This window comes from Ostrea edulis, chromosome 3, assembly GCF_947568905.1.
Source record: "Ostrea edulis chromosome 3, xbOstEdul1.1, whole genome shotgun sequence".
Lineage (NCBI taxonomy): Eukaryota > Metazoa > Mollusca > Bivalvia > Ostreida > Ostreidae > Ostrea > Ostrea edulis.
The window spans coordinates 1,120,739-1,131,225 of record NC_079166.1 but is presented as its reverse complement, the minus strand read 5'-3'; the positions used below and the strand labels follow the sequence as shown (position 1 = coordinate 1,131,225).

At 35.6% G+C, this 10,487-nt stretch overlaps 1 long non-coding RNA gene across 4 annotated transcripts; it reads right to left on the bottom strand.

The window, feature by feature from the left end:
* Positions 1-636: 636 nt before the first annotated feature.
* On the bottom strand, positions 637-9,430 carry LOC130053102 (uncharacterized). 4 transcript variants are annotated; one of them, XR_008801568.1, is made up of 4 exons: positions 9,255-9,430; positions 8,652-8,890; positions 5,095-5,371; positions 637-1,963 (listed from the first exon to the last, which is right to left on the bottom strand). It is a non-coding gene; the product is annotated as an uncharacterized LOC130053102 (long non-coding RNA). The 4 variants fall into 4 exon arrangements; XR_008801571.1 differs by lacking the exon at positions 8,652-8,890; XR_008801569.1 differs by lacking the exons at positions 8,652-8,890; positions 9,255-9,430 and adding an exon at positions 7,157-7,812.
* Between the last annotated feature and the right edge of the window lie 1,057 nt (positions 9,431-10,487).

The window sequence follows — 10,487 nt, the reverse complement described above, 5'->3', positions numbered from 1 at the left end:
CATCAAGTTTCTGCATGCATAAGCTACTGATATGCAAATGGTTTCTGCATACATGCATTTGATATCAAGTTTCCAACTTGATGCTCAAAGACCTTCTACTGTACAGAGAATACAAGCCACAATTTGACAGTTTTATTCATTCTTAAATATTATAATATTCACACAAATGAATTTGATGTAATAATACTGATACACTAGTACTAAAGCAGAACAAATCTGAAAAAAATATATCAAGGTAACTCCATACTTGCAATACTCTCTGATAAAAGTATCAAAAATGCATTTATTTCAATTTATTAAAGTTAAAATTAATAAATTATCAAATGAAATATATAGGTCATCACACTTTTTAAGATGCTAGACATACTTAAACTAGAGGTGCGCGGTATTACCGGTATACCGGTATTTTTCTGGTACCGGTATGTACCGCGGTACACGAGGCGAAATACCGGTATATTCAAGTCTGATAACTCTTAACGAAAATATAAAATTGAAAGAAGAAAAAATAATTTAAGAAATTTGTGTACGCAGTGACTCACTTTATTTACATCGTTCCCTCTTTGTGATGCAATGAAAGGTAAGTCTAATAACTGTACACAATCGGTAAAACATACGAAGTATAAAACGCGATGATTGGATTATTGATATGAAAACAAATCAAAATTAAAGAAAAAAATAATAGAAAACATTTCATTAAGTTATTATTTTAATATATAAGGTAGATTATAAAAATTGTTTTTATGTTGTTTGGTTTATTCGGGTCGGATACCATTTCCGGCTATAAGGCAAACCCCAAGTAAAAAATAAAATAAAATGGCAGATGCAGACTTGTGCGTTCGAAACAACTGTTCATCGCGCGAGTACAAATTCCTGCCGATTCTGAACGCCGACTTTGAGGTGCAAAAATGTAGGAATTGTGGTAGAAGAACAAGAACACGTTCATACGCACATGTTCTCGTTATTCTCTTTAGAGAAGTGGACAGGCGTATTCTACATGTAGAAGTTCTCGTCATTCGCGACTCTAAGAACTTCTAGACTACTTTGAGATCGTGTCAAATAAAATCCACAGGTTTCCCCCTATTAATTATTTTTATAATCGTTCCAGTCAGTAGTCTAGTCACAGTCGATTCTAGTCATGATACAGAGACACTGCTATATTGTATGTACGATATACTTATACGTTTGGATTAAACTTTTGTTCTGTTAACTGGTTTAAGATTTAAATAAGATATTTTCCTTATCATTTATATTTGAATAAATTAAATGCAATTTACAATCAATAAACTAATAACAGCTCATTATATACAATAAATCACAACTAAAATCCACTAAAACTGAATCATACAATTAAAAGATTAAATCTGCGGTATACCGTGGTATGTACCGCGGTATTTTGCAAATACCACGGTATACCGCGGTACCTTTATTTTCTGCGGTACCCAACTCTAACTTAAACAGTGTCAATTATAAACATCCGAAAAATTGCAATTCTCCTTCAACAGCATTATTAAAATTTCATAAAAACTGGTTATAATGGTATAAAAGTATTAATTGTGACCTTGAGCCTTTGGCTCAGGTGAGCTAGAAATGAGGAAATTAAATATAACTATTAATAGTAATAGCATCATTTATAAGTAGAGGAAACGGCCCAATCTTTTTGAATGCTCCTAGGTGGTGGGGTCATAGTCATTTTCGTTCTACTTCTAATGGCCTTGGCTTTTTGTCTCTTTGATTGAAGTTGCAAAGATTCAGCATACTCTCTGTCCAGGTCGCACTTAACATTACGCAGCAGGGATGACTCCCATATAAATGGTAAGACCTTCCTCTGGGTGGCTTCCTCATCATCCGTTACTTCTGGAGACGTTGCCTCCTTAGTCAGCACCTTTTTAATCTTTTTTTTTTTTTTGTCCTTGGTCTAGAAATGGGAATTTCTCTCCAGCTGGGCCTTTCGACTCTTTAGTTTCTGTAAAAAGATGTGCAATGAATTATAACAATACTGATGGTGAACTTATACTAGCAATATTCGTATATAGGATACTTCTACATAGAATCCAAAGAAATGTCATTCTAGCACTCAGTATCTTGTTTAACACATCATGTGTACTAACACTTCTTTTTATACAGTAAATTTCATATTATATCTGACTGTCCTTTACACAAACCTAATTTCTATGAAAATAAATTGTTATATAATTCTCAATTGGGATCTTTACAGATGTTCCCCAAACATCAATGAGTACAGAATCCAAAAATTTCAAAACTATTAATTCAAATCCAAACAAGAGATGTTTGTAAAACATATATGCCCCCATGGTGCAAAATTGAAAAGGGTTATACACATGCATCATCTAATTTTATAGTAGGATCACCAATTCAAATTATTGAGAAGACAATATCTTCCTATGTCAGGAGTGGATTGACCATGTGACCTAAAAATCAATATGGGTCATCTACTCCTTATGCTTTGACAGTGTACCAAGTTTATGGTCAATCAATCAAATAATTCTTAAAGTATAGGAGACAATATATTACTATGTCCAGTTTAACCCTTGACCTTAAAATCATTAGGGGTCATCTTCTCCTTATGCTGTACCAGTGTGCCAAGTTTGATGTATGTCAAGCAAAGGGTTCTCAAGATATTGAGTGGTCAGTATTTTCTATGTCCAGTTTGACCTTTGACCATGTGACCTCAAAATCCTTTGGAGTCATCTGCTTCTTAAGATGTACCAGTGTATCAAGTTTGATGTCTGTCAAGCAAAGGGTTCTCGATATATTGAGTGGTCAGTATCTTCCTATGTCCAGTTTGACCTTTGATCATGTGACCTCAAGATCACTAAGGGTCATCTACTTCTTAAGATGTACCAATGTACCAAGTTTGATGTCTGTCAAGCAAAGAGTTCTCAAGACATTGAGTGGTCAGTATCTTCCTATGTCCAGTTTGACCTTTGACCATGTCACCTCAAAATCACTAAGGGTCATCTTCATTTTAGGATGTACCGGTGTACTAAGTTTGATGTCTGTCAAACAAACGATTCTTAAGATATTGAGCAGACAGTGTATTCCTGTGTCCAGTTTGACACTTGATCTTTGACCATGCTACATCAAAATCAATGGAGGTCACTTACTCCTTACAATGTACTTGAGCACCAAGTTTGATGTACAACGGACTGAGATAAAATTCAAACTAGATTTGTAACTTGTTATGGCAAAGCAACGTACTAAATATCAAATGTATATCTGTAAGAACCGAGCAAAAAGTGCTTAAAACTGATCTGACAGACAGACGGACGGAGTGCAAACCTAAAGTCCCCTTCCATTTTGTCGGTAGGGGACTAAACACAACCTCTAAGAGATCGTATCATAGTGCTTTGTAAAAGAGAGGTGACTTTGACTTAAAAATGCTCAATTTGTTTGAAAAATGCAAACATTAGAAAATATATGTATGGCCTTGACCTTTGACCCTAAATTCAAGGTCAAAAGAGTAAGACCCAGAATTAAGAAAACCTAAACTGAGTACATGTAATAGTATCAAAGATATTCAAGTCAAAACATAAAATTAAAGGGATGGTAACTGGAGTTGACAAGAATTCAAGGTCACAAAACATCTACTGTATTTGAGAAGAGCTAGCGCTCAAACAAAAAAACTGCAGACATTCAAGGACAATAACCAGGTTTAAGGGTCTTCAGATCCCTTCGATTGATCTCTCACTGGATTTTTTTTTAAGTGAATTCATGAGTAAATGTTTTGTGTCTCTATATCTTTCGATTTAGTAACTAAGAATAGCAATGAAAATTTTTTTTAAAGCAAGTCAGTGTTTAGCAAATTATGTTTGATGTTCATAGAATTTAAAGTTAGAGAAAAGTAATAAAAACAAGGATCAGATTCAAAATTCAAGTATGTAGGTTGATATCTGATTATTTCTCAAAAAGCATTGTATTATGAACTAACAAGAGGCCCATGGGCCACATCGCTCACCTGAGTCACCTTGGCCCATATTTGAAGACTTTCCATATATATTTGCATGTAAAACCTTAGTCCCTATTATGGCCCCAACTACCCCTGGAGGCTACGATTTTTGCAAACTTGAATCTACACTACGTCAGAAAGCCTTCATGTAAATGTCAACTTCTTTGGCCCAATGGTTCTTGAGAAGAAGATTTTTAAAGATTTTTCCTATATTTGTATGTAAAACTTTGACCCTCCCCGACTTGTGGCCCCATCTTACCCCCAGGGGCCATGATTTGAACAAACTTGAATCTGCACCATGTCAGAAAGTTTTCTTGTAAATATCAGCTTTTCTGACTCAGTGGTTATTGAGAAGAAGATTTTAACTATATATTTGTATGTAAAACTTTGATTCCCAATTGTGGCCCCATCCAACCCCTGGGGCCCATGATTTGAACAAGTTGAATCTGCACTATGTCAGAAAGTTTTCATGTAAAAATCAGCTTTTCTGGCTCAGTGGTTCTTGAGAAGAAGATTTTTAAAGTTTTTCCCTATATATTTGTATGTAAAACTTTGATCCCCCCTTGTGGCCCCATCCTATCCCCGGAGGCCATGATTTTAACAAACGTGAATCTGCGATATGTCAGGAAGCTTTCAGGTAAATTTCAGCTCTTCTGGCCCAGTGGTTCTTGAGAAGAAGATTTTTAAGTGACCCCACCCTATTTTTGCATTTTTTTTTTATTATCTCCCGTTTGAAAGGGACATGGCCCTTCATTTGAACAAACTGGAAAGCCCTTCACCCAAGGATGCTTTTGGCCAAGTTTGGTTGAAATTGGCCCAGTGCTTCTGGAGAAGAAGTCGAAAATGTGAAAAGTTTACAGATGGACGACGGACAAAATGTGATCAGAAAAGCTCACTTGAACCTTCGGTTCAGGTGAGCTAAAAAGTGTTTCAATATGTCTTAAAGAGTGATAGCATTTTGATGGTAAGAAAAAATAATAAACAGAACAATATCAATATGACTTTCAACAGAAAAATGGAAAGCTCTAAATACATGGACCCCAATGCTCATTACAATTGTTCCATTTTCTTGTCATAGTGACTATCCTTCAACTGTTCAGTAATGAATCCTTAAATGGTATGCTCACATAAAACTGGTATCCTAGCTTCTTACTTCTGTGGTGCTTTTAACATGTTTAATCAAAATGGTCTTCTGACACCAAAACTTGAGTCAATATGGTCCTTGTCCAGATCCGTCTTGTTGCTTCCTAGATAAATAGACTACCACTTTACTGAATCAAGATGGACTTGTGACAGGAGGGGTGTTCATCCATTGTAACACTGAAAGTTGGTTCCATTCTCATGGGCTCTCTTTCATATCATATGGGGAGTCAGTCATGGAATGCATCTTCTGCTCATCTAGTTCTAAAAAAAACAGTAAACAAAAATTAATCCTATGTAACATATGGTATATCAAGACTGAGTAGACACATCGTTACTTTGCTCAATTCTGTCTTCACTTTGCCAGTGGCTGATTTAAAAATGCACACACATTGAGACCAAAAATAAATAAGAGGCCATTGGGCCACATAGCTCACCTTGGCTCATATTTTAAGATTTTTCCTATTCGCATGTAAAACTTTGATCGCTATTGTGGCCCCAACCTACTCCCAGGGACCCTGCCTCATCTTACCCCCCCCCCCCCCCCCCACGGGGCCATGATTTTAACAAATTTAAATCTGCACTAAGTCAGGAAGCTTTCATGTAAATTTCAGCTCTTCTGGCCCAGTGGTTCTTGAGAAGAAGATTTTTAAATGACCCCACCCTATTTTTTGCATTTTTGTGATTATTTCCCCTTCGAAGGGGACATGACCCTTCATTTGAACAAACTTGAAAGCCCTTCACCCAAGGATGTAAAAATGTAAAGAGTTTACAGATGGACAGATGAAGGACAACAGTCGATCAGAAAAGCTCACTTGAGCTTTCAGTTCAGGTGAGCTAATAAAAGAAATAGTGGTATAGGATTTGACATAATATATATATATATTTGACATAATATATATATATATACACAAGCACATGAAGATAAGCAAATCCATGACTTATTATCATATAATAATTCTATTATGTTGTACATGTATTTATAACTAGAATAAACCTTACAAGTTACCTAAAAAGCCTCAAAACCCTGGAGCCCTATCCCCCCTTTAACAAATTCTGAATCCACCACTGCATGCATTTACATGTACAAGATCACTTCAGGATTCTCAAATAGCAAATTTTTTTGCTGGTAGTGTTTTTGGTACAGTAATTTTAATTAGATTTATTTTGTGTACATGTGACATTGTTTATAAATGCATATATGTGTTTATCTATATGCACATGATTACATAAAAAACTAGCAGACATCTGACAATTTCAAAGAAAATTATATAATACAGGACACATTATTTGACTAGAGGCCACCAAGATCATTATGACTATATACACCAGTTTATGTGTTAGATTTCAGAACTACTACCTTTCTAGTGGTCTAACTCAATGCATTCGAGTACCTAAATTCATCAGTATAGTTAGACAATAGCAAGTGAGTAGATTAATTAATATCCAGGGTCACCAAAAAATGTAGGTTGGGTGGTGGATTGTATTTTTATGAGAAAAAACATTGATGACAAAAGTTATTTTTGTCAACAGATGGGTGTCAATTAAGAAGGAATGCTACACCGGAGAAATTTGATAAGGATGAAAATGGAGGATATGTACATTTTGAAATTGAAAACTTTTAAATTTACTTTCTTTAGTCAAAAAATGTTGTTTTAGTAAAAAGTAATCGAGGAAAAAAAATTAAAACCCCTGATATTTACCATGCCAAGAAAACGTCAGAACCGGCTCCATTACGTAAACTGGAAATTCACCACCTCCTTTTGGAGGCGGCATTCTCGGGCCGATTTTAAATACTTTGGAGTCAAATTCAATGTTAAACTCATAATTAATCAATAAAACGATTCCAGTTTACGTAATGGTGCCGGTTCTGACATTTTCCTGGCACAGTAAATATCAAAAGCCAGGAAAACGTCAAATATTTCGGATTAATACAAACTATATGTATAGATTACGGGTGATTTCAACGTCATAATATCATATGAATAATAAGGGGCCTCCATGGCCGAGTGGTTAGAACATCGAGCTCAAAATCACGCGGCCTCTCACCTCTGTTGGTGAGGGTTCCAATCCCGCTCATGCCGTTAAGTGAGAAAGTTTCCCAGTTTACTTTCGGAGGGTTGATGGTCTCTTCCCAGGTACATTGTATCTGGGTTCTCTCTTCCACCAATAAAAACTGGGCGCCACCATATAACTGAAAAATTGTTGAGTGTGGCGGAAAACATCAATCAATCATATGAATAATATCTTTGCACATGTTCTATACTGAAAATTTGAAATTGCTACAATACCAAAGAGAAAAATATATCATATGACAGAAAATTTTAAACAAATTTGTATACAGCTTAGAACGTGATAGCCTTGGTCAATACAGCTAAAATATTGCAACATTTTCCCAATGATATGAATATATAGCCCTGTGCGTTGTGCCTTACTTTTTCATTGTGACATTGTATGGTGTGAAGTGCATTGCTCAACTTGAAGGTAGATTTATGTACAGCACTGAGACTTTTGGAGGGATTAGCCTTAACTTAGTTGTGTAGCAGTGAGGGTTCTTTATCGTGCCAATACCTACCGTGATATGGGGCCTTTGGTTTTAATATCATGCCTAAAACACCTGTGCCTTTCACTTCTAATGCTGAGGGATTGGCACAGGATTTACTTCTCATCTTTAATTTGATGCTGCACCATAATTGAGAATAGAAACTATTTCTAGGACTAAAAAATTCGGATGGTTAACTGGAAATAGTTTGTAGAAATTTGTATGGCTAATATGCAATAGTCGTAATAGAGGGCGAAGCCCTTTCACGGCCCGAAGGGCCGTGAGAGCGGAGCTCTCCCTATAGGTAACACGTATATACATGTTTAAAAGGAAAATATAGGAAAATAATGAAAAATTAAACCATACCTATGGAACTTGAAAAGTTTGGTACCAATGGCGTCGATTTGAATATTAGCGCGTGGACATGTATTCCTCCATTTTCAATCTCATCTACCCTAGTTCACGTCATTCTGAGATGTTACATAAAATCCGTAAAAGCATGTAAATCTTATTTTCTTAATCATATATAATCACTCTACGTTTAACGCCATGTTTTTTGTTGTGGTTCAAACGCTATGTTTGTAAATTTGCTAAATAACGACGCTGAATATGACGTCACAATGTACTGTTTACATCAATTGCGTTATATTTCCCGCGTTCAATATATAGGCGGATCAAATGTCCAAAATTAGGATGCTTTGATACAGCTCCGTCCGCGTGCTAACTTCGGGATGTTTTTGTCCTGTTTTGGATATAGATCCTAATGCCAAAACTTTTTTGCTTCGCCCTCAAACACGGTCACGCCGTAAAACATATTATCATTTGGTCCCTACATACATCACTGTATACAGTATTATACGTAATAACCCCCCCCCCCTCACTAAATTTCTCAAAGACTACAATGCAAAACCATTTCAAATTTCACATAAACTAGATCTATATAAGGACCTTGTAATCACAACACAAAATCAAACGTTATATGTAAAACCTTTCACCACTTACTGGAACATTCCATCATTGTTTCATGTTTGTATAAGGCATACTGCATGCTTGGAGGTTGTCCTTGCATTTCGTATTTCCTTATCATTAGAATGAATATTCCTGCATCGACCTGTTCATCCTCTAATCCATAGATTTATCGTTTAGAAGGCCACACACAACATATGCACTACCCCATGCAAATGCAATGATGAATCCGCAACATCGTGAATGAAAACGTTTCAAGTCAACACCGGAAATACCTACAATGATCTATAGAGAGAAAGAATAGGTTAGATAACGTCCTGTTTCCGAATCGGGACAGGATATTTTTTAATATTTTTTTTTGGTATTCAAAATTCTAAAAGGTGAATATCAAGCATGTTTTGATGTGTTCTGTTGTGATTATGAAATGATTATTAAATATCATTGCTCTTTTATGAGAAAAGGAAAATTTGTATAGTCAGAGATAACATGATATCCCGTCAAAAATCGTTTAAATGAGACGGCAATTGCCAGTATTGGATATGGACAGACTCATACTAAAATATTCAGTGAGGATGCATAATGGAAGATTGTTTTAAAAAGTTCCAGAAATTTTTACTCAATACCCTCTAATAGACATACCTGAATGATGCCCAACAACAGTAGACGTCTCCTATTCTCAGAAAAATCTTTGGATCTTCCATTCAATCAAAACATGACATGGTTCCATTTGAGTCACGCTAGGTTTTCTCTCACAAACAACAATCAATTTTGCCCGCCGAAAATTACAACCAATCAGCGATCAGGAGAGGATTTATGGGAAACATACTTTTATAGATATATAATTTATTTTGTGTGTAAATTGTTTCACAAACGTCTGAATTTAAAAAATCATGCATGTGTTAAATTTCTGCATCGTTTTTCTATATCACAGGATTTTTTTAAAATAGCGTCCCTGCGACCCTAAGTTCAAAATGGCCGCCCTTTGTTTACAATTTTAAAATGTAAATAATCTGTAGTGTGCTTTATGTTGTGTTATAATGAAAAGTTTACGTTTATTAGAGGTCTAAAAATCATGAAATAAACTCGATACCGGTGTAACATACAGTCACACAAACTTTCTTCTGCATCTTTATGGGGTATTATAAGGTGCCCCTCTTCTGCCCGACTTTTCTCTGTTCTCACAATATGAGCTATAAAGCAAGGGTATATACAAGACTGGACATTCTGCATGTGAGATTAATAGAATCCTTCATTAGTACGAGTGTGAGATAGGGAAATTCCACCGAGGGGACAAGATTCGCAGTCTTGGACGAGGCTTTGCCGAGTCCTAGACAGCGAATCTTGTTCCAGAGGTGGAATTTCCCTATCCCACACGAGTAAATAATGAAGGATTATTTTTCTCACATTTTAACTACAGTTTAGTGCATAAAATTAGGAGTTTTCAGAAAATTTTAGATTATCAAAATCCTCATTTGAACTCCGATGCAAAAACTAATTAGATAGGCAGAAAGAGCATACCCGAAAATGGTTTACACTATAAGTGTAAACTAAAAACCCCAAGGTTGTCCACCAGAAAGTTATACTACATTAAAATTTAAAGATAACAATGCAAAATATTTTTACTTCACTGTGTAACGTAGATCTTCACCGTGTAACGTAAATCATAGAAAATATGTGACGTCACAATCAAATGACGTCGCAGCAGTGTGAGACAGAAAAATCTCACATGGCTGTCTCACATGGGTAAAGTCGATCTCACACTGGTGATAATGTGAGAAAACCAAATACATGGAAATGTTTTGAAGAATGAACTGCTTTTTTCTTAGCAACACTAATTTCGCCTCGCAATTGTCAAGGATATTTGTAAACACA